This window comes from Canis lupus, chromosome 6, assembly GCF_048164855.1.
Source record: "Canis lupus baileyi chromosome 6, mCanLup2.hap1, whole genome shotgun sequence".
Classification (NCBI taxonomy): domain Eukaryota; kingdom Metazoa; phylum Chordata; class Mammalia; order Carnivora; family Canidae; genus Canis; species Canis lupus.
The window spans coordinates 6,348,398-6,370,708 of NC_132843.1; the positions used below are offsets into that span (position 1 = coordinate 6,348,398).

General features: G+C 43.5%; 1 long non-coding RNA gene across 1 annotated transcript in view; it reads left to right on the plus strand.

Annotated features, from left to right (window-relative positions):
* Positions 1 to 383: 383 nt before the first annotated feature.
* LOC140634632 (uncharacterized) overlaps positions 384 to 22,311 on the plus strand; it is a 45,791-nt gene continuing 23,863 nt past the window's right edge. Inside the window, exon 1 of the long non-coding RNA XR_012032038.1 lies at positions 384 to 483. This is a non-coding gene — a long non-coding RNA (uncharacterized lncRNA). The remainder of the gene's footprint in view (positions 484 to 22,311) is intronic.

Here is a 22,311-nt window from a genome sequence, read left to right on the forward strand (position 1 = left end):
GAATGATCATCTTTCCAAAAGTGCTGTGCTGGATTGGAAAGACAGGAAGCCTGCCTTTCTCCCAGCACGTTGGGTTTCCCTTAAGGAAATGGATTGAATTGAATCTGGAGGACGTATTAGGTTTGAAAGTCAGTTAGATTCTGCCCCAGGGTCTCAGGCTTGGTGTATCTTCGCTGGGGGTGGGATGCCTGGCTCAGACAGTACAGATAGAGAGGATTCAGAGGCTCTTACACACTGGCATTTTGGTAATCCTGTACCAACGTGATGTGGGAAACTGACTCCACGCTGTGGGATTTCTATCCCGTGACTGATCTCCTGGGTAAGAAATAAGCGAAGGTTATCTATGTGATTGGAATCCCACGCTGCGATCGCCTTGGCAACGAGGAGGATCAGAAAGGAGCTGGAAGGCTATCAGAAAGGACGAATACCCACCATTTGCTTCGATGTGGATAGAACTGGAGGGTATGATGCTGAGTGAAGTAGGTCAGTCTGAGAAGGACAATCATCACATGGTTTCACTCATATGGGGAATAGAAGAAATAGTGAAAGGGATTATAGGGGAAAGGAGGGGAACTGAGTGGGAAAAATTAGAGAAGGAGACAAACTATGAGAGACTCCTAACTCTGGGAAACAAACAAGGGGTAGTGGAAGGGGAGGTAGGTGGGGGATGGGGTGACTGGGTGATGGGCACTGAGGAGGGCACTTGATGGGATGAGCACTGGGTGTTATGCTAAATGTTGGTGAAAGGAACTTCAATAAAAACAAAACAAAACAAAAAAGAAAGAAAGAAAGGAGCTCTAAGGGAGTAGTGAGGATGGACAGGGCCGGGGAGTGGAGGAAGTTGTGAATCACCCCACAGGTTGGGGAAGTCGCTTCTCCACCATTTTATTAGCTTCCGTTCACTATTATAGATACTAGCCAAATATGCCATATTCTTGATTTTGAGCAAGTTCATCCTTTGGGGAGCACATTTTTCTCCTTTTGGTTCCCGTTTCCATTTAAAAATGCTAATTTTCTAGGCCAACATCTATTTCTTACTGTGGTTCTGACACTTGTGGAACTCTCCCCTCACTCTGTGTAGCCACTTTCTGTCATCTTTTGGGTCTTAGCTTCGATGTCACTTCCTCCTGGAAACTTCTCCCAGCCCCAAGTCCGGGGTAGGTTGTCATACGTGGTGGCTTTAAAATCTGCAGTGTCTTCCAGAACTCCCTTCCCTGTAAGTGTCCAGTCACGATGAGCCACCAGAGATTCTTGTAGGAGGTGAGAAGGGTGGAGATGAGGCAGCAGCCCTTCTGGAGCTGACACACATAATCTTGCACCTGCTGGCTCATCTCACTGGTGGGAGGCAGGGCGGGCCCTGAGTTGATCTCCCTTCCAGGGTCCCTTTTAGCTTCTCCCACTCCTGGGCCAGATGTACGTTTTCCTCCATGACAAAGGGGGTTGGCTTGTGCCTGACACCCACACCAAAGACAGAGGTGACAAGAGGACTTCTTTATCTCCCCTATTTTATGTCCATCTTTCTATCTATCATCTGTCTTCACAATAGCCTGTTGGAAGATGCCTTAGCGAGCTCCCACAATTGCATGAGGCCAGTCCCTGTGACAAATCTATCATCTATCATCTATCTATCTATCTATCTATCTATCTATCTATCTATCTATCTATCATCTACTCATCTATTTACTACCTACCTACTTATTTTAGACAGATCAGGCTGCTATAACAAAATGCCACAGGCTGGGTGACTTATAAACAACAGAAATTTATTCTCATGGTTCTGTCAGACTTGGTGTCTGCTGAGGACCCTCTTCATCATTGATGTCCAACTTCTCACTGTGTCCTCACAGGGTGGACAAGAGAGGCAGCTCTCTGGGCTCTCTTTTATAAGGGCATGAGTTCCATTAGTGAGGGCTCCATCTTATGATGCTATCCACCTCCCAAAGCCCCCTCTCCTGACACTGTCACACTGGGGTTAGGTTTCAATGTATAAATTTAGAGGGGACACACATAGCCCCACTTGTGTTTTTATCTATCTTTTAGTGATTCTGCTTCTCTGAACCCTGATAGACCATCCCACCTACTTCTTAGCTATCCAAACTTCCCCTCAGAGCCTTTACCACACTGGGCTGTCATTTCCTGCAGCTCTCCAAGCATTCACCTGGATGTTCATTCCACCTACTTGCCGGAGGCCAGGACTTTGTGAAGGCAGGGACTGAGCATGGCTTGTTCTTGCTATATTCCCTGAGATAACAGTCTCTGGCAGAAAATAGGTGCTCAAGAAATATTTGATGCATGCAAAGTGAAATGGGTTTTATTTCCATTGGATCTTTTCCCTCCCTGTTCAGCAGGAGTTTGCTTTGACAGTTACTAGTGAGGACATGGGCACATTTCTTGTGCATACACAGGGATGAAAAAAGTCAATGTGCAGTAATTGTGGGAAGAAATAAGCATTTGGTTTGGCAATCTTTTGGCAAAATAAAATGCTTTAAATAATTTAATTGTACTTGGAGCTCATGTTTATGTAATTTCCATGCTTTTACTTTTAGACAAGTAAGCATGCTTATGAGCACACCAATCCATCCATTTCATTCTCTGCATTTCTTAAGTTTGCTCTAGAGGAGAAAGCTGGTCTGGGCAGCTAAGGCTTTAGGTGTCCGAGACCAATGAAGGCTGACTTTTCTTGTTGTGTGGGCTCAGGTAAGTTATTTCAGTTCTCGGTTTCCCCTTCTGCAAAATTAGTTGGTAGGACCAGTTGATTCACCATCGGAAACTTTATATTTATCTTGTCAGTCTGACTTCTTCTACCAGCTGACATTGCCTACCTCATGACCATATAGCAGAATGGCATGATGTGGGGAAAATGCTCTGTGCTCATGAATAAAAGAAGATATTTAAGGTCAAAGTCTAAAATCCTGTCCTTGTGAGTTTTTTTTTTAAGTGTGGTAAAATATATATACCACAGAATTTTCCATTTTAATCATCCTTAAGTGTACAGCTCAGTGGAACTGAGAACATTCATAATGGTATGCAACCAGTCCCACCAGCCATCTACAGAACTTTTTCATCATCCCAAACAGAAATTCGGTATCCATTGAAAAGCTCTACATTTCCTCTTCCCCGTGGCCCCCAACAACCACCATTGTACTGTCTGCCTCTATGTATTTAACACTCAGAATACCTCAAATAAGTGGAAGTATATAATATTTGTCCTTTTTTTGACTGGCTTATTCACTTAGCATAACAGCTTCAAGGTTCACTTATGTTATACCATGTGTCAGATTTCCTTTTTGTTTTTTTAAGGCTGAATAATATTCCATTGTATGGATGTAACAATTTTGTTTATCCATTCATTGTTTAATGGGCCTGCGGGTTGTTTCTACTTTCCCAGCTATTGTGAATAATCCTGCTATGAACATTGGTGTCCTCAAACATCTGCTCAAGTCCTTGCTTTTAATTCCTTTAGGTATCTATACCTGGTGGTATACTTGCTGGATCATATAATTTTTTTTTTTTTTTTTTTTTTATGATAGTCACACAGAGAGAGAGAGAAGCAGAGACATAGGCAGAGGGAGAAGCAGGCTCCATGCACCGGGAGCCCGACGTGGGATTCGATCCCGGGTCTCCAGGATCACGCCCCGGGCCAAAGGCAGGCGCTAAACCGCTGCGCCACCCAGGGATCCCTGGATCATATAATAGACTATGTTAATTTCTTGGAAAATTGCCAAACTGCCTTCCTAGTTCCTAATTTTTTTTAAAAGATTTTATTTATTTATTCATGAGAGACACACAGAGACAGTCAGAAACATAGGCAGAGGGAGAAACTGGCTTCTTGCAGGGAGCCCAACGTGGGACTCAATCCTAGACCGGGATCATGCCCTGAGCCAAAGGCAGACACTCAACCACTGAGCCACCCAGGTGTTCCCCTAGCTCCTAATTTTTAAAGTCTACCATCAGAATCTGACCAACCCCTTTGGTCAAGGGGTTATTATGTTGCTTTTAGAATTGGCTTTCATCTGCCAACCAGGAAGAGGGCCCTTGCCAGACATCAACTCTGTAGACACTTTAATCCTGAACTTTCTTAGCCTCTGAAACTATAAAAAATAAATGTTTAGTTTAAAATAATTGGTGTTGGGATCCCTGGGTGGCGCAGCGGTTTGGCGCCTGCTTTTGGCCCAGGGCGCGATCCTGGAGACCCGGGATCGAATCCCACATCGGGCTTCCGGTGCATGGAGCCTGCTTCTCCCTCTGCCTATGTCTCTGCCTCTCTCTTTCTCTCTCTGTGACTATCATAAATAAATAAAAATTTAAAAAAAAAATAATAATTGGTGTTGAAGCCCAGGCCAAGTTAGAGAATGGGAGAGTAAATGCTTCAGAAAGATAGTGGGTTCAGATCATGGCTTTGTCACATCCTAGCTGTGTGATCGAGGAAATCATCACCCACCTTGACTGGTGGTTTCCACAACTGTGAAGTGAGTAGTATATGCTTTATTGCTTAGGGTCACTGAGGGATTGAACACACAGAAAGTATTTCATGTAGTGCCTGGCATAGAATAAAGGATAATGAAAATCAATCCCCTTCCTCCTTTGCATTTCATGGTCACATCCTCTCCACTTGGGTCCACCCTCTGCACCCCTTAGAGTCTGTCCTTCTGCTACACTCTTCTTAGAACACTTGAACCTGGCCCATCTGCATTCTTTCCAGGCCTCCCTCCCTGCAGATGCCATTTGGAAAGGAGTCCCTGACATGCTCTTGCCAAGGACTTAATAGTCCATAATTTAATGCACAGGCCTCCTGGAGGCATCTGTTTTTTTAAACAGGGCTTGAGCTTGCAACCAAAGGATGTGTCCTAACAGTGTTTCAGACACTTAGGCTAGAACCCTGAATGGTAGTGATGGAGTGGTTGACCTCCAGTATGCAGTTTAGATCCTGCTGTGGGCCCCACCATGGACTTTCTGCAGCCAAGAGCAGAGGAGATGAGGTAGATGGACTAATCAACCTGAAAAACCAAACCTGACTGGTCAGTTGTTGGAAACAGAGAGGAGACAAACATTTCTGACCAAACTTCTCAGAGGCAAAGTGACATTTCCACGGTTGAAATGGTCAACTCACAAAACCCCTGGAAGATGCTAAGTCAGCAAAGCAGACTGATGCCACTAAGTGACCCAGTGAGATCTTGTTCTGAAATGACCACTATAGACTAAGGCGATTTGGTATGATATGATCTCTTTTTGGCTAGGACTCCCCAGGCCTGGCAAGAATAAACCTCAAGCTCATATAGTTTGCTGGTATATGAAGGTGAAGTGAATGAATTTCAACCAGAAACTGAGGCACAGGCCCTCAAAATTAATTTTTGTATTTCATCCTAGTGCAAGAAGTTGTCTGATAGATGTAGTTTGTATACTAAAATATTGAAATTTCTGGGGCATCTTGATGGATTACAGAGACAAGGGATATATTCAAAACTGAGATGGTTTTAGAAATGCTAGAACATATGGTACCCATCCTAGTGAAACTCACTGCCAACACAGGAACCAAGAACAATAGGAATTTTTGGTGAGGTAAATTTGGAGACACTGCCAGAAAGTGGACTCTTCCTGTCCCTGTCCCTAATGCCTGTAGCCTTTGGCCAAATGCTGCCCATAGATGAAAAACAAGGTATCCCAGGAGGTTGCTAAGTGGATGACGCCATGTGGGGGAGCTGGGTTTGCACCACTGAGCCTGCCGCAGACTTGACAAGGCACATATGGTGCTCATTCTTGCAAATGTCAACTCCTCATTTCAAAACCTAAAAATGAATAAAGTGCATTTTAAACATTTATGCACAGATCAATCGGGAATATGTTTCCAAGGATGTGAGTTTGATGCATGAAACTGTTTTCACACTGTGTCTTGCATATTCCCCTGGTAATCTGCTTTGTTCTGCCCTGCAGGGCACCAGGGGAATGGACTCACTGTTACTGAAGGGCATCATGCCTCTCTGCTCTAGTTCCACTGAAACTGCAGATTAAGTAGCTGTCCTCAAGTGGCTTTTAACCTTTAAGCCCTGCCTCGCTGCTAAGACTGATGCCATACAACAAGCAGACTTTGGACAGGAAAATATCCTCAGGAGCATTTACGAATTTGACAAAATATGCAAACCTCTTTGCCTTTACCTTTAAGTGGTCATTGGCTGTGTTAGTCAGGATGGGCTAGGTTATGCTGCAGAAAGAAAATCCTCTGACAGAGGTATATTTCTTGTTCATGTTGTATGTCCAGCATAGGTCAGCACAGGTCAGCAGCTATGGAGGAGTGATCTGTTCCACATAGTGACTCAGGGACTCAGGCTAACAGAGGCTTTGCCATCTGTAATGTGGCTGGTGGCCTAGGAGAGAGATCCTGCATGGAGAGCTCCCATCTGCACTTCAGATCAGAAGTGACACATGTCACTTCCACTTGCAGTCACATGGCCCCATTCGATGGCAGGGAGGTTTGACCTGTAGTTTCTCCTGTGCCTGGGGGAAAGAAGACTTGGAAATAGAGCACTAGTAATGTCTATCAGATTTTCGAATTTCATTCATTCACTCACTTATTTATTCATCTAATGAGCCTGTACTGAGTGCAATTCTAGGTCCCGTGGAGGATATAGGCACATATAAAGTACACTTGCCCTCAAAATCGGGAGGTCCATATGCCTTGAAACAGCTGTATCTCAGGATGGCAAAGGTGAGTTTGGAGACTTTGACCACCCACACTTAAATGACTATGTCATTTGGAATCTCTCTTTCCTGGAAGATGGAGAAAAGGATTGCCCAGAGGAAGGGCAGGTCCAGGCAGCATCCGACAAGCAAATGCAGAAATTACAAATGGTCCCTACCATCAAGGACTTAGCAATCAAGTACCCTCTCACTATCTCTGCCACAGCCGCACTCCTGGGCCCTGGCAACCGAGATTGAGTAGAAGGGGTCGCGTTCACAGGAATGTTAGAAGATGTGAAAAGCAAGAATACCCTGGCTGATGACTTATAGTAGGCTTTGAGGCAGGGCTGGATCTGCCAGTCATCATGGCTCCTCTTAATACGGTCTCAGAATTTCTTTTGATTTTGTTATCAGGCCTGATAGTCAATGGATTTGAGATTCGCTTTGGTTATTGAGCAGCTTTGTTCAAAAATATACCCACTGCCCAGAGGATTCTGAAACTGATGGCTTTTGAGTACGAACTCTTTCAATCAAATATTTTTCCTTCCTAAGGCCTCACTGAACTTGGGGAAAGAGATTTGACTGAGGGTCAGGGATAGCAAGGCTAATTGGGGTGAAGGTCTTGGGGCATGACTATTGAAATTGGGCTTGGGGAAAGAAACACAGTAATCCAGGGGAAGAGGTGGTGTTTAGACCTTTGGGGATGACCGCACCTCGGATGGTGGGGAGGTCAGGGAGAATGGTTTGTTGAGTACTTGTTCAGGGCCAGCACAGAGCTGGGAGGTTCACATTCAGCTCGTTCTATCTTCCCAAGAGCCCCATGGGTTAGTCGTTAGCTCCACTATAAGAGAGCAACTAAGGTTCAAAGATAATAAGGAGTTTGTTCAAAGGGCTGGCAATGGCCAGAGGAGGGATTGAAAACTCCACACTCTTTCTCTGATGCTACTGACCTCTGGTCACTGGCCTCTCCCTCACTCCTGCAGTGCTAACCTCCTGGTGTCCACACAGCACTCAGGTCAGGCCTGGAAGGACCAGATTTCTCTGATTTTATAGTCAAATGGACCAGTTCAGAGATCTGCCTTATGTTGTTGATACTTTTCCTGTGGCAAAAGGTGCACTGAGCTCCAAGTTGCTTGCTTACAGATGCAGTGGAAAAAAATACAACTGCTCATGGAAGACTGCTCATATAATTAACCCTCTTAAAGATGGCCAAGTAGGCTTAAAGTGTTATTTTAATAGTTCCGGGATGGACTACTGTCAAAAATGTGAGTTCAAGCCCTGCATTGGGTGTAGTGCCTACTTAAAAAAATGAATAGGGGTCAGTTTTCCTTGTTAATTTGCAGGTAGGGCATCTGGGTTCACTTGGGTTCCTTCTAGAACTGGATCTACCACTAGTTAGCAGTTAATTGATGGGGATATCATTTAACCTGTCTGAGTCTCAGACTCTCTGAATCTCAACCTGAAAAATAAGTATAATGAACTGTGGGACTTCTAAATCGATTCAGCCCTCTGGGATTCTAGGATCTGTGAACAGTGGGATCACTGAGAAGACCAGTTCAGGATCAATGTGAGGTTTTCGGTCTTTTAAATTAGGAGATACGACGTTCTGGCCAACTTCCTGCTGCCTGGATGGACACCTGGCATATTATTTTCCATTTGGCACCTGTTCTAGTGTGTGATCAAATATTCTAGACACAATAATTTCTCAGAGCAGCAGAAAGGCTGCCTTTGGTTCTCCAGAGATTTGGAAAGGAACAAAAACAGGTGCAGGAAACAAATAAACCATTTAATGTTGTCATGGCCTGTTCTTTGGGAAGATTTGATCATCATTATGTGGCCTACTAACACATCGTTTTGAGGGCAAAGGAGTCACAAGAAGGTGACCTGCTAGCAGCTGCCTTTTCAAAGACAAGGCTCGACAAAGAAGTCTTTTCATGAAGGTCCAAGAACTTCAGGTTTAAAATAAGGATAAGAATTTTTCTATAACTACACATGAGAGCTTTTGCCTTGAAACCTTGGACACCTTCCTCTCAGAGAAAAACCTCACATCTATGTGAAGTTCCTTTGCTTTTCTATGACTCGTTATTTGGTCAATTCAGGCTGTTTTGAGACGCCAGATTGTTGCTTGCTCAAGTCAATACGATAATTAAAAAACCGAGTCAAAGCAACTGTCCGGCACCTTGTAGACCAAACAACCTATTGCATGAACTACACAGACCACTTCTACAGCTCCCTAGATGAGATGGGCAAGATGGGAGATGCTTGCCTTCTTCCATCTTTAGGCAAGAATTAAGAGAGAGTGTGAGCAGACAGGAACGCACATTGATGTTGCATACACGTGGCTCTGCTTCAACAGAGTCTGACACATACGGGGGACAACTGTGAATGATGATTCTCATTACAAACGTATTCTTTGGATTGCGAAACTATTTTGCTCTTTTGTCACTTTTCTTTGATGGATTCAATGCAATGTACTATAGGCAAAGCCCTCTGCTAGGAGGTGTGCACACAGAGATGTCTAGGAGACAGAATTCCATCCCTCAAAAAGCAGATGAGGAGGGATCTGAATACCTATAGAATTACTGTGTGTGTGTGTGTGTGTGTGTGTGTGTGTGTGAAGGACCGGATTACTGGTCACAAAGAAAGCCCACAGAGATCTGGTGGCAGGGGAGGGGAAGAGCTGGGATGCCAGAAGGGAGCTAGCAGTGGGCACACAAACAGCAGACTGACCCCAGCTATGTGGTGTTGGGGACTGCAAAATGAGAGGAGCACACTTAAAAGGCATATTTAAATGATCACTGTTAAAATTATGGTACAAAGATGTTAGCAGAAAGAGTAAGGAGGCAGAAGGATGAGACAAGCAAAGAGGTCTCAAAGGTGATGCCTTTTCATGTTCATCACCCCAATCTCACCAAGGTGCAGAACCCATCCCCTTCCCTATGGTCACCTCACTTCTGCTTGGTTCCTCCTAAACGTTACACCTGGCTGAACCTCTGGGATCCTGAAATGAAGAAACAGATAAGCAAGGGTGGGTGGCAGAAAAATGCCAGGGATATGCAGGGAGTATTGACTAGATCAGCTTGGTTGACACCTCTGGATTGTGGAAGCGAATGGTAGAAAATAAACCTAGAAGAATGAAAAGGGATCTGATTTTAGAAAACCCACTGAAGCCTGCGGACTTTGGTCTTTTATCAGTAGGCAGTGGAAATGTTTTGACCAGGGGAGTAATACAATCAAAATAATGCTTTAAGAATAGGAACACTCTGACTGTATTTAAGAATTTATTTACAGATAAACTACTTGGCAGAAAATCTTGGGTCAGCAGGGATTGAGGCTGGTATTCAAAACTAGGTTAGTAACCATTGTCACGACCCTTACTGACCTCCTTCTCATTTGGCCTTGATCACACATTCTTTGGAACTATAATCACCACCCTCTGCATGCTGAGCTATGACCAGGTAACTAGATCCCAAATTCACTGGAAGAGTCAGGGAATAATGCATTGTAACTGCTCAGGACGTGTTTCTTATTAGAAACGATGATGAGACAAGAAATTATAGTGGAAACCAATGGGAAAAGAACCAAATCTGTGAACCCTTGATTTGCACTCAACTTTTTAAGGGAGGATCTGTTGCTCAGGGAATAGAATTTGTGCAGAATTTGTATTTGAGACATAAGCAGTCTGTGTGAAAAGTTATGCCTGTTTCTTTTAACATTTGTTATATTATGAATATATATTTTAAACCCGTGAAAATACATTTAAAAATATGATCATGAATAACAGCAACAAATACATACATCTCCTGATGGGTTTACCTCCTCCAGTTGCTGGAGTAATCACAATGGTTCTCAAATGACCAAGGTGGACAATGAAGACCTTTTTAAGAGGCCAAAGTCTAAATTCATTAAAAGGGACAGTCCTATCAAAATTCGATCTTTCCTCTAAAGGCCCAAACAGCCCAGGTGCACTAGCTACTGTGCTTCATATCTTCAGCGCGTCCATTACAGACTTGGCAACTACTTCAGAACCTGGAGAGGCCAGCCAAAAGTTAGTCATTAACTAAGCGAGAGAATTCTTACTCAACTGAGTAAATGCAGACAAAGCATATGACTTTCTAAGAAAAATAAAGAGAGTAGGGTCCTCAAGGAACTCTTATAGGAGTAATAAAGTCATTGAGGACAGTTGTTATTCCCTCCCTCAGGTGAGGCAATGACTATTTTCTTGAATGTCCAATATGAAGTGAGCTCACTGATTCATTTTCTGATTTGTTTTTTTTTTTTTTAAAGATTTTATTTATTTATTCATGAGAGAGACAGAGACAGAGGCAGAGGGAAAAGCAGGCTCCCTGTGGGGAACCGGATATGGCACTCAATCCCAGGACCCCAGGATCACAACCTGAGCCAAAGGCAGATGCTCAACCCCTGAACCATCCAGATGCCCTCCTGGTTCGTTTCTTAACCTACATTCTCTCTGTTGAGAGAAGGGGTGGTTAAAACCGATTCAGCTGACACATCACAGGTGAATAAAGTTTAAAAAAAAAAAAAGAAAAGAAAAAGAAAGAAAGCAGGCCAGCACCAAAGTGAGAAATGTTGAATGTGTTGCATTTATTCTCTATTACTAGTAGCCATGTCTGTTTTGTGTTGACAGTGGTCTTCCCAAAGAGACCAGCAGAAGCACTTGTTGATCAAGCAAAGTGGATGGTATTAGATCTATAGCAGGATGGGAGAATATGACATTGTTAGTTTTCGCAGGCCCTGACATAGAGAAATTAGGAAGAGGCAAAGGGAGGTTGTTAGGGCCTGGACTGAGTGACTTGAAGGCGTGTCTTGCAAGCAATGAATGGCATCAGATTGGACTGTTCAAGGCATTATAGCTTTGAATTGGTGAGCATAGGACGCAGGGGTCTTGAACTAAATCTTGGGGAGCAAGCTGTTAGTTTGATAAGCAAACTACTTTAATTGGGTCACAGTTTTATCTGCCAGGAGCAAGGATTGCATAGAGCAAGTAAGTACAAAGACCTTGTTGCTTGCTGCCTGGGCTGTTTAATGCAGGGGCAGTTCTCACTCTCATTCCCCACTTCTCCATCTTCTTTTCAGTTAATATACATCCTGAATCCAGGAGAAGAGGTAGGGCAGCCCTTCAGGGGGTTCCTGTTGTGTTTTGTGGAGGGGGCCTCGGCAGAATTTGCCAGCACAGCAGAAGTACTGGGCCTCACTGGGGAAGGGTGGGTCGCCTCTTGGGCCCAGATGGTCTGGGGGCCACTGTCAGATACACATCTTCAGGCCATCATTCTAGATGTTTCTGTCCCACATTTCAAGATCCCAGGTTTCCCCACCAGGGCCCTGGCCTTTGCCTAACAGGCCTGCCTTGGCTGAGCACAGCAACCTTCCTGGAGCTCCAGGACCCTCACAATGAGGTCTTCAGCCTGCATGTGGGCCATGTCTGTCATTCTTCTGCAGGAGATAAAGGCCCCTTTGTAAGCTCTCACAGAGACCCTATGTTAACAGCCCTCAGTTGCCCATTCTTCTTCTGCCGGACATCAAAACAGTGGTGGCACCCGCCCCTGCTGCTGTTTCTGCAGACATATGCCATCTGTATTTTTAAATGCCTACATCAAGGCACCTGTCATAACATTCTCCTCCACCAGGATATTCTCCAGGTCACCACTTGTGAGATCTGGAGCAACTGAGCCAATACCTTCCACCAGGAATGCCCCATCTGCCAACCAGAAGGACAAGCTCTTCACCTACTGGGAGGTGGGGAGCCTGGTCCTGCATCCCCATCAAATTGCCTGTTTTCTCAGACCATTCCTGCTTGCCCTCACTTGTGTTATTCTGGGTCCTCTCAGCATCAGATGCCACGAGAAGATTGTGCAAAAAACTTGTTGGGGGAAAGTCTATGAGAGGAAATGGGGAGGGGGTTGGGGGGGGAATGGAGGAGCGGCCAGATCACAAGGCAAGACTGGGCACAGTGAGGGAAGGAGGAAGGGAAGGAAGTCTAGATGGAAGCTTCCAGACTGCTTTGAAGTTCTCAGCGAGGTTCCCATCAGACTCCCAGGAAGGGCCTGCCCTACTATCCTGCTGTGCTGGTTCATGGGCAGGCAGCAGATCTTCATGCAAGGTCAGTAATCATTTCAGAGTTGGGCACCTGGGTGAATGAGAAACACTTTCACAGTGGCCGCACTTGCACAGGCTCACGATGGACAGACATGTGAGAAAGTGTTTCTTTTGCTTTCTTGTCATCATTTAAATATCAATTTTAACTGAGTAAAAAGCATAAGGTTTAAATTTTTATGATAATGTACTCTACAATTGCTAGGTTGGAATTTAAATCTGACTAAATCTTAGTTTCAAATTCATTTTGGGGGAAAAATGTGCATGTGATTAATTTAAAATATGAACATTTCCTTAACTTAATGTTCAAAGGGCCCCATGACCTAGTCCCAAACTCTTTGTCGCAATTCTGCACTCAGACCACATGATCTTACTTGGCATCGTTCGCTTTTATGAGTCTTCACCTTTGCTTTGCTATCCCGTCTTATCTAGTGCTCCCTTTCCTTTCATTCTCCACAAAGCAACATCTTGGATCCACATGAAACACGATTCCCATGCTTTCCTGATTTCTGAGTTGGAACAAGTCACTTCATAAGGGCTGTAAGATTCCTTGGAAAGACAGAAGGGGAAGTGTCCACTCGTGCCTGGAATTATGTTGGCCACGCTCATATAACTTGTGTTATCCTCACATCAACCCAGCACAGCAAATGCTATTATCCTTATGTCTACACCTTGTACTAGCTTTTTATGCTGCATAACGAATTGGCATAAATTTAGCAGCTTAAAATAACCCACGTTTATCGTCTCAGTTTCTGTGGATCAGGAGTCCTGGCACAACTTAGTTGGGTCCTCAGCAAAATAGCAGTCAGGGTCTTGACCAGGGCTAATTTCTCATCTGGAGGCTCAAAATGAGAAGGGTCGGCTTCCAAGCTCACGCAGAGTACTGGAAGGATTCACTTCCTCGTGGACATAGATCTGATGGTAGCTTGCTGCTTTAAATCCTTCAAGGAGAGCAAGCCTCTGGAGCAAATCTAACAAGGTGGAGTCTTATGTAACAGAACAGTCATGGGATGGCATGCCACCACCTTTGGCTTATTCTGTGGGACGGGGGTAACTCGCAGAGGCCATGGTGGCTGCCTTAAGGTCTATCCGCACACACATGTGAAGGCCCAAACTCAGCCAGATAGGTAATATTCTAACTAGCAAGAGGCAGATGTCAGAATTCTAACTTTATTCTAATTGAACCTAAAAGCTGCCTTCTTGACTCTAAGCCATATTCATTTATTTTATTATAGTTGGATGGTATGGAGGGATATAGTTACTTGGAGTGAAGGAGGCTGCAAAGTCGGGGTTCCTTATCTGCATAGCCGCCTCCAAGGCTTTGGGAGGGGCCCAGCAGGGGGTGGGTGTCAAAGTTTTGTGAACCCTGAAACCTACACAGAGTTGCAAAATAACAAACAAAATTGTTACGGCTCCTCCCAGGGACCTACCATGACCCTGCCAGTAAGGGGCTCTGAAGCTGAAGTTTCATGGCTTTGGGGTAAACCTGTCCCCCACCTCCCTCCACCACTGCGCCCCTGCCTGTTGACATGTCTTCCCCATTACACAGTCACTGGGATTGTTTACCTTATTGTCAACTACAGGACCTGGGAAATGGTAGTCATTCAAAAATATTGCACATCACCAAATCAGCAGGACCACCCTCTGAGCATGACCTCTTCTCTGGAAGTCTCCTTGCTCATTTCCCCCACCATGAGGGGGCGTTAGCCCCCCACCCTGCCTCCTTGCAGGGGGCGGGGTCCTCTCTGCTTCTCCCAGCCATAAGCCCTCCTCGCTTTACTTGCCCTCTGACCAGCTGGGCTTTCACAGAACAAACTTCTTCACTCTTTTTACTTTATGTGGAACCCATCCGGCAAAAACCCTAATCCTAGATAAGACAAAAAGTATGTATAGACTTTCTCACTTCTCTGGAGGAATTATGCACCAGAGCCCCTGGTCTCTCCGCTCCCCCCCCCGCCCCCCCCATGCTCTGGGAACACCATGTGCTACCGGGCTGCCTCATGCTCTTCCTTCTGTCTCCCTGGCCGCTTGCTCTCTCTCTCCAGATGATCCATTCAAGTATCACCTCTCCTGGACACCCACTCCTCCTCCTCCCCTTCAGCAGATGACTGAGCATCCCACTGCACAGAGAAAATAGAAGCCACCAGATGGAGATGCCCTGTCTGTCTGCGATCATCTCTGCAAACCTTCCATCTTCACCATTCCAATCTTTCTCCAGAGAGAACCCAGCCTCCCTCTGAGCCCAGGTAGCGACCCTCCTGAGCTCTGGATGCCACCTGCCCACCATGCCTCCTGCCTTCCCAGAAACCTCACACTCTGGGCCATTGTTCCTCTTTCTTTGCATTATCCCTTTTATCTTTTATTCAACTCCTCCCTCGCAAAGGGCCCTTCATCATCAGTTTTTAAGTCTGCAAACCAAGCCAATCCAAGTCAGAAGGGAAGAAAGGAAACCCTCCTCCCCCTCTCCCCATCCCTGAAACTGCTGCCGCCCTGTCTCTTCCCACTTCTTTGCAGCTCAGTTTCTCTAAGTTTACTTGCTGGCTGCCTCTTCCACTGCTCCAGTTCTCTGTCTTATTTAGGTATCCCACGATCACTGCATTGAAGGACTGTGTTGGCTTGTCATTGCGCTTGCTTTCTCCGCATGGGGTGACACCGCTGAGCTGCTGACTCCTTCCTGACATCCTGTCCTGCTTGCCTTCTGTGGAAGGTACAGCAGGTTGGCTCATTCAGTGTTCATTCCGCTCCTCTCTTGGCATACCTTCTTGGCAAAGGGGAGAACGCCAACAACAGCGTTTTCCATATATTCCCTGGCCACCGTTTTCAGCTGAGAGTCAGGTTCCAATCAGACTCCCTCGCAGAGGACTGGCAGGGCTTGCGGTGTCTGTTGTGCAGGTGTGCCTCGGACAGGTACAATTAGGGGCGGGATGGCTCTGAGACCAGCAGCCGGGAGGAAGCTTCCAGACCAGCAGCTCCCCGATGATGCAGGCGGTAGCTCCTTTGGACAACTGTCTCTGCAGTGCGGTTTGCAGAGTTTTTCCTGGAAGCTCAGCTCGAAGTCTGTTTCCTTGCCTTTCCCGACAATTCTATAAGTTGCCTATGACTTTTGATAAATCTCTTTTATTTAAATTAGCTACTGTGGATTCTGCTGTCTGAGACTAAGAACATTGACCAAAACAGTGACTTTGTTTTTTTTTTTAAACTGATGAATCATTTATTTGGACAAAACAAAAATGTGTCCACATTGTTTCCTTTTATACAGAAACTGGGACATTTCAAATGTATTGTTTTTTTTTCTCTTTTCCAACAAAATTCATTTCCATCTGGTCCCAAGAACTGCTTCTCATTTTAGGCTTCATGTTTTAGTAACACACATGCACTAGTTACAGCCACAAGAGCATACTTGAATCTGGGGTGGTCATTTATTATTATGGTGACCATCCCAAAATATGGTAAAAAAAATCCTCTGGCTCACTGTGTCCTGCTTTTTGAGCCAGTTCTGGTCTTTTGTACAAGCCTTTATTGTCAAATGTATTATTATCTCCTTTAGACAAAATTTTGATGTTTATCTTTTTCATGAATTTTGATTGCTCTATGAACTACTGAAATGTCCCGTCCCCAAACTTTAAAAACACCTGTTTCATCAGCACTAACAAGGTTTTCCTGGAAATTTGGTAGGAACAGAAGGCCTACCCTGAGAAAGGCTGGCTCTGTACTGCCACTCTTCACTTCCATGATGGGGGGCCCCCTGCCAGGGAGGATGGCCTATCACTGTCCTCATCTTCCCTGTGTCTCAAGGCTCCTCCTCCTTCTGTTTCCATCAGGCCACCACAGGGTCAGGTCCCAGGTCCTGCATCTTCTTACCCTTCCCCCTCCCTCAGTACTCTGATCCATGTCCACGGCTGTGGTCAGCCCCTATATAAAATGATGCATGGGTGGTATGTACAGATAAACCCTTTTCTGTTTATAACCAATGTGTTGTTGTTGTTTTTTAATTGAAGTATGGTTTGCATGCAATAGTATAGTAGTTTCAGGTGTACAACACAGTGGTTCAACATTTATGTACATTATAAGGTGATCACCAAGATAAATGTAGCAACCAGCTGTTCCCATACAGAATTGTTACATATTGTTAGTTTTTTCATTGCTACCATACCAAATTACAGTAAACCTAGTGACTTAACGCAATGCCCATTTATCATCTCACAGTCCCATGGGTTAAAAGTGCTGGCACGGCGTGGTTCTGTGGGATCTCTCACTTAGTGTCCCACCGGCTGCCACCATCCCCTCTGGAGCCCCTAGGGATGAACCCACTTCCAGTCTTATTCAGGGTGTTGGCAGATTCAGGTTCCTGAGCTGCTAGGGCTGAAGCCCCTGTTTCCTTGCTGGCTGTCTGCTGGGAGCCTCTCTGGGTGAAGGTGAAGGCCCCCTGCTTGCCTCCTCAAATCAGCAGGACACATTGGGTCTCATGCCTTGAATGCCTCTGGCTTCTCCTTCAGCCTCGTTTTTTTCTGATGGCTCTTGGAGAAACCTCTTGGCTTTTAAATTTTTCTTTTTTCTTAATAATCTTTTTATTGAGATAAAATTCACATAACATGACATTCACCACTTTAAAGTATATAACTCAGTGGTTTTTAGTATATTGCCAATCTTAAGTAACCATTTCCACCGTCTAATTCCAGAACATTTCTGTCAGTCTAAAAGGGAACCAGGTGCTTGTTAGCAGTTACTCCCCTTTCTCGCTCCCTGTTCCCTGGCACCCACTAATATCTTCTGTCTCTATAGATTTCCCTATTTTGGGCATTTCGTATAAACAGAATCATATAATATGTGAATTTTTTGTGTCTGGCTTCATTCACTTAGCATGCTTTCAAAATTTGCCCAATATTGTGCCACATATCAATACTATAGTCCTTTATTTATGGAAAAATAATGTCCCATTATGTGGGTGTACCACATTTTGTTTATCCATTCAGCAATTGCTAGATTTTTTGGTTGTTTATGCCCCTTTGCTGTTGTGAATAAAGTTGCTGTGAATGTTCATGTAAAAGAATTCTTGTATAAACATAGATTTTCATGTGCCATAGCGTAGAATTGCTGGGTGAGATGGTGACTCCATGTTTAACCTCCTGAGGAATGGCCAAAATGTTTTTCCACAGAGGTTGCACCATCTTACATTCCCAGCAGCAATGTGCAGAGATTCTAGTTTCTCCACATTCTTGCCAACATTAGCTGTTTTCTTTTTCTTCTCATCTTATTATAGTCATCCTAGTCATATCTCATTGTGGATTTAACCTCCATTTCCCTAAAGACTAATAATGTTGAATGTGTTTTCAGGAGCTTGTTGAATACTTGTGCATCTTCTTTGGAGAAATATCTAATCAAGTCCTTTGCCTCCTTTTTAATTGGGAGCTTGATATTTTATTGTTGAACTGTAAGAGTTCTTTGTATATTCAGGATACTAGAACCTTGTCAGAAATATGAGGTGCAAAAATTTTCTCCCACTCTTTTCACTTTCTTGATAGAACCTATGATGTACAGAGGTTTCAACTTTGATTAAATCCACTGCATCTATGTTTTCTTTAATTGCTTGTGTTTTGGGTGCCATATTTAAGAAAATTAAGAAAAGACAATTAAAGGTAAGAAAATTGCATTGCTTTTAAGGGCTCATGTGATTATATGGGACTCATATAGATTAATAAAGCTCCTAAACTTAATCACATCTACAAAGTCCCTTTTGGCACATAAGGTAACAGAATCCGACGATCCGGATGAGGACATCTTTGGGGGATCATTTTGCCTATGACAGCCAACTCCTTGACAACTGCTTCCAGGTATCTCAAGCCCTTCCAATTCAAAATATTCACAATATGGCCTCTTTTAGTGTTCACTAACCTAGTGAAGAGTATCATCTATCTATTTCAAAAGCCAAAGAGTTCAAGATCATTCTTGATCATCCCCTTTCTTACTTTCTATACCCTATTCTGTGGAACACGTCCTAGGCCAAGTTCTCTGATTTTTACCTTCCAAATTTCACAGGTATCTGTCTATTTTCTTCACTTCTATCAGTCTTGCCCACTTTTTGCTAGTGTTTCTGATTTTTAGTAAGTAACAGATATGATTGTAAGTGTAACATTATCTCTAAAACATTGAAAAATGTGCCTGATACATAGTTAGCTTTCAGTAAGTGTTAGCTACTATATTGCTGTTGTTAGCTTCAGAGAGAGACAAAATTCTTTAACAATGTCTGTGAGACCCTGTGTGGTTGGGTCCCTCCCCCTCTCTCAAACTCTACCTGGCAGTGGCCTCCCCTTGCTCTCTGTGCTCCATCCAGGCTCACCTTTCTCCAGATCCCTGTATTCCTCTGTTTTTTCTTTCACCCTGTGACCTTTGTCTGGATTTTACTTTTCTTTCCTCTCCTTCATCTGGTAAGCTCTCATCCTCTTCAAATTCCTCTAAGATGAGTAAGCTCTTATCTTACTTCACTGTAAGTGACACTTTCTCAGAGAAATCCCCTCTTCTCCTTAGGCTCTCATAGTATGGTGCACAGCTCCTAGTCACAGTAGCAATTTTACATTTTATGTAATTATTTGACTTATGACATTCTTCTTCACTAGACTGGATGTTCACCAAATAGTATCTAGCATTTAGCACAGTACATGGCATGAACTAGATGCCCAGTAAATATTTGTAAACTAAATTTAAATTTTTATAGAATCCAAAAACATCATGGCTGAAGGTCAATCATTTTTATATGGAAATAAATGCAGACACTAAAACATCCTGGCAATTTTGGCCAATTATCTCAGGGATTATTTTTTGGCTTCCTAGACTGTTTGCTAGAGATAGTGGGCTGATTTTCTAGAAGTCCAACCTATAGATAATATATTGGTTTTTGTAGACTGGTTATTATAGATCATGGGTTACTTTTCCACTTGCTGCAGACATGAATCAGAGTTCTATTTTTTTGTATGGTCTGGCCATCTTCCATTTGTATGTTCTGTCTCTCACTCGTATATATGAAAAAGGGGATCTAGGACCGTTAAGAGACTTGCCCAAGTCCACCGACCTTATAAAGAACATTTATCTAGTAATGTATACCTTACCCCACCAGCCCATCCCACTCATGCAGAAGGCTGTCTATACCTGTGGTGCAAATGATAAGTTTCTGTATAGTAATGTATGAATCAAAGGCTAAGAATCCTTTATAATATCGTTAAAGAGATTGAAGAGAGATTATAAAATAAGAAATTTTGAGTTGAGGGTGATAATATGGCATTTAGTCTTATGGTTATAGAAATCTGCACATCTTCCCTTGCGCAGCAAGTGAGTTAGCTTTCATTTTCTCCTGGTGTGGCAGGAGGGTGCAGACTGACTCATTTAAGTAGAGTTTTCCTTAAACCTTTAAGACTCAAGCTGACTGACATACAGGGCCGCATTAGACATATATGACTCTGAGGAAGGTAATTGTGTCAGGCATGGGAATAGAGAACTATAATTTGTAGACCTAGGAAAGGATCATTCTTAGCTTCAGGGAATTTCTTAAGGAAGCCCTTGTCTGGAATTCGGCTGGCTGAAAGATTTGTGTATCAAAAATCTCAGTGCCTGTTGTGGGGAACAGAGGCAGAAGAAAAATGATTAAACTTCCTTACTACCAACAGCCCATTGACAAGTCCTTGAAACAGGCAGAGTGTTTCTAGAAACTCAGCTGCCTTGATGTTAATACTTTGCTAAGGGCAAAAGGCAAGCCTACCTGGCCTGACCGCCAGGGTCCTGTAAGTCTACTTTAACATATAAAAATTCCTTTAGAAATTTCCCGTATCTCTAAATCCCCCAAGCATATGACCCACTCATATACATCTGAAGGGTCTTGTGACTAAGGTTTTATTAGATGGTAATAAATGACCTTTTTCCAGCAATAGCTAGCTCCATCAGGATCCTGGAAACCTTGCTTCCAAAATTCCTTAGTGACTGACTCTATCCCTATCCCCTCCTAACTTCAAAGTATATAATGGGCCACTTCTCATGACCCCATTGTAGTTCTTTCTGCCCACGGGCCCTGTCCCGGAGCTTTAACAAAACCATCTTTTTGCACCAAAGAGTCTCAAGAATTCTTTGTTGGCTGTAAGCTAAGAACCCTAACTTCTTTCCTACATACTGTGATTACCATCAGAATACAAGTGGCTTCTCAGTAGCCCCGTGGAGCAGGGCCCTGTGGGAGCTGCATTGGTGGAAGTATCTGTGGTCTATGTTGTTGAGCACACTGGGCAGCAGTAATGGTGTGCTGGGAAGCTGCCCACCTGGCCCACGGAGCTCTCTATTTAAGAGCCTGCCAGAGACAGGGTCAGGCTCCTACTGACTTGAGCCTGGTTTGGCTTGTACTCAGGCCTAATGGAAATAAAACTCCTCCCAAACTTGAAATATCTTCATTAAAAAAATAAGTATCCTTTAAAAATGTATTTTAAATTATAATTTAATTTACTATATGCCAATAATATATAAATAAATACGTAATACATAAATATAAAGTTATAATAAATTTAAAAATAAATATTTTAAATAAAATTACTCTCAAATAAGCTACTCATATATTTAAAGGAATTGTGCTATTTAAAAGGAGTTTTCCAGTGCAAAGAAAGAATTTAATAATATTGCAGGAGGGTTAATCCGCAGCCCTTTTGCAGGGTAACAAAGAGAACAAAGGATAAAAGAACCAACTGCTACTTTGCATGATAATGGGCTCACAGGCTCCTAGACAGGTGGGGGTCTGGTCTTTTTTTAAACCATTTATTTTGGAATTTTTCTCAAAAGAGTACGTTCTTTGGAATATTTTATGGCAAATCTCAGAAATAGTGTCTTGTCACTTGCAAATAAATATTTCCTTGCACATTTTTACCAGTTGAAAACAAAAAAATACCACGAGTACACTAAAAAAACCAATTCCTTAATAATATCATCTAAACCCTAGTCTATGTTTAAACCTTCGATTGTCTCAAAACTGTCATGATTAGGGTTCGTTTGTTTGAATCATGAACTAAAAAGGAGCTACATATTGCCTTTAGTTGTCATATCAGCAGGTCCTCTTGGATGAAGGAACACATTTTCTTGTAGTTGGTTGACACCAGGGAAGGAAGTCCAAATTCAGGCAGGTCTATGAAAGAGTGCAATAGGTTTAAAAAAATAATAATATTCTTTCATCATGATCACACTTTGTACATGAGACATCTAGGCATGTACTTCACTTCTAAAGAAACCTGAACACCACATTCCACCTCCCCACCTTGTTTAGTGATGGAGTTCAGGAGTTCTACTCCCTGGCACAGCAGAAGCAGAGTCATTCTATCTCCCCCTCGCCCTTCCTTCTTCTCCCGAGATAGGTCAACCCTCATATGAGAGGTGCCCTCCCCATACGCAAGGAAAGGAGCATCTTATTTCTGAAGACCTAGGGACTCAAAAAGAATCCTAACGGACAGCCTTTGCTAAGTGTCCAGCAGGTCCCTACACTCTCATACTCTGTAACCTGTC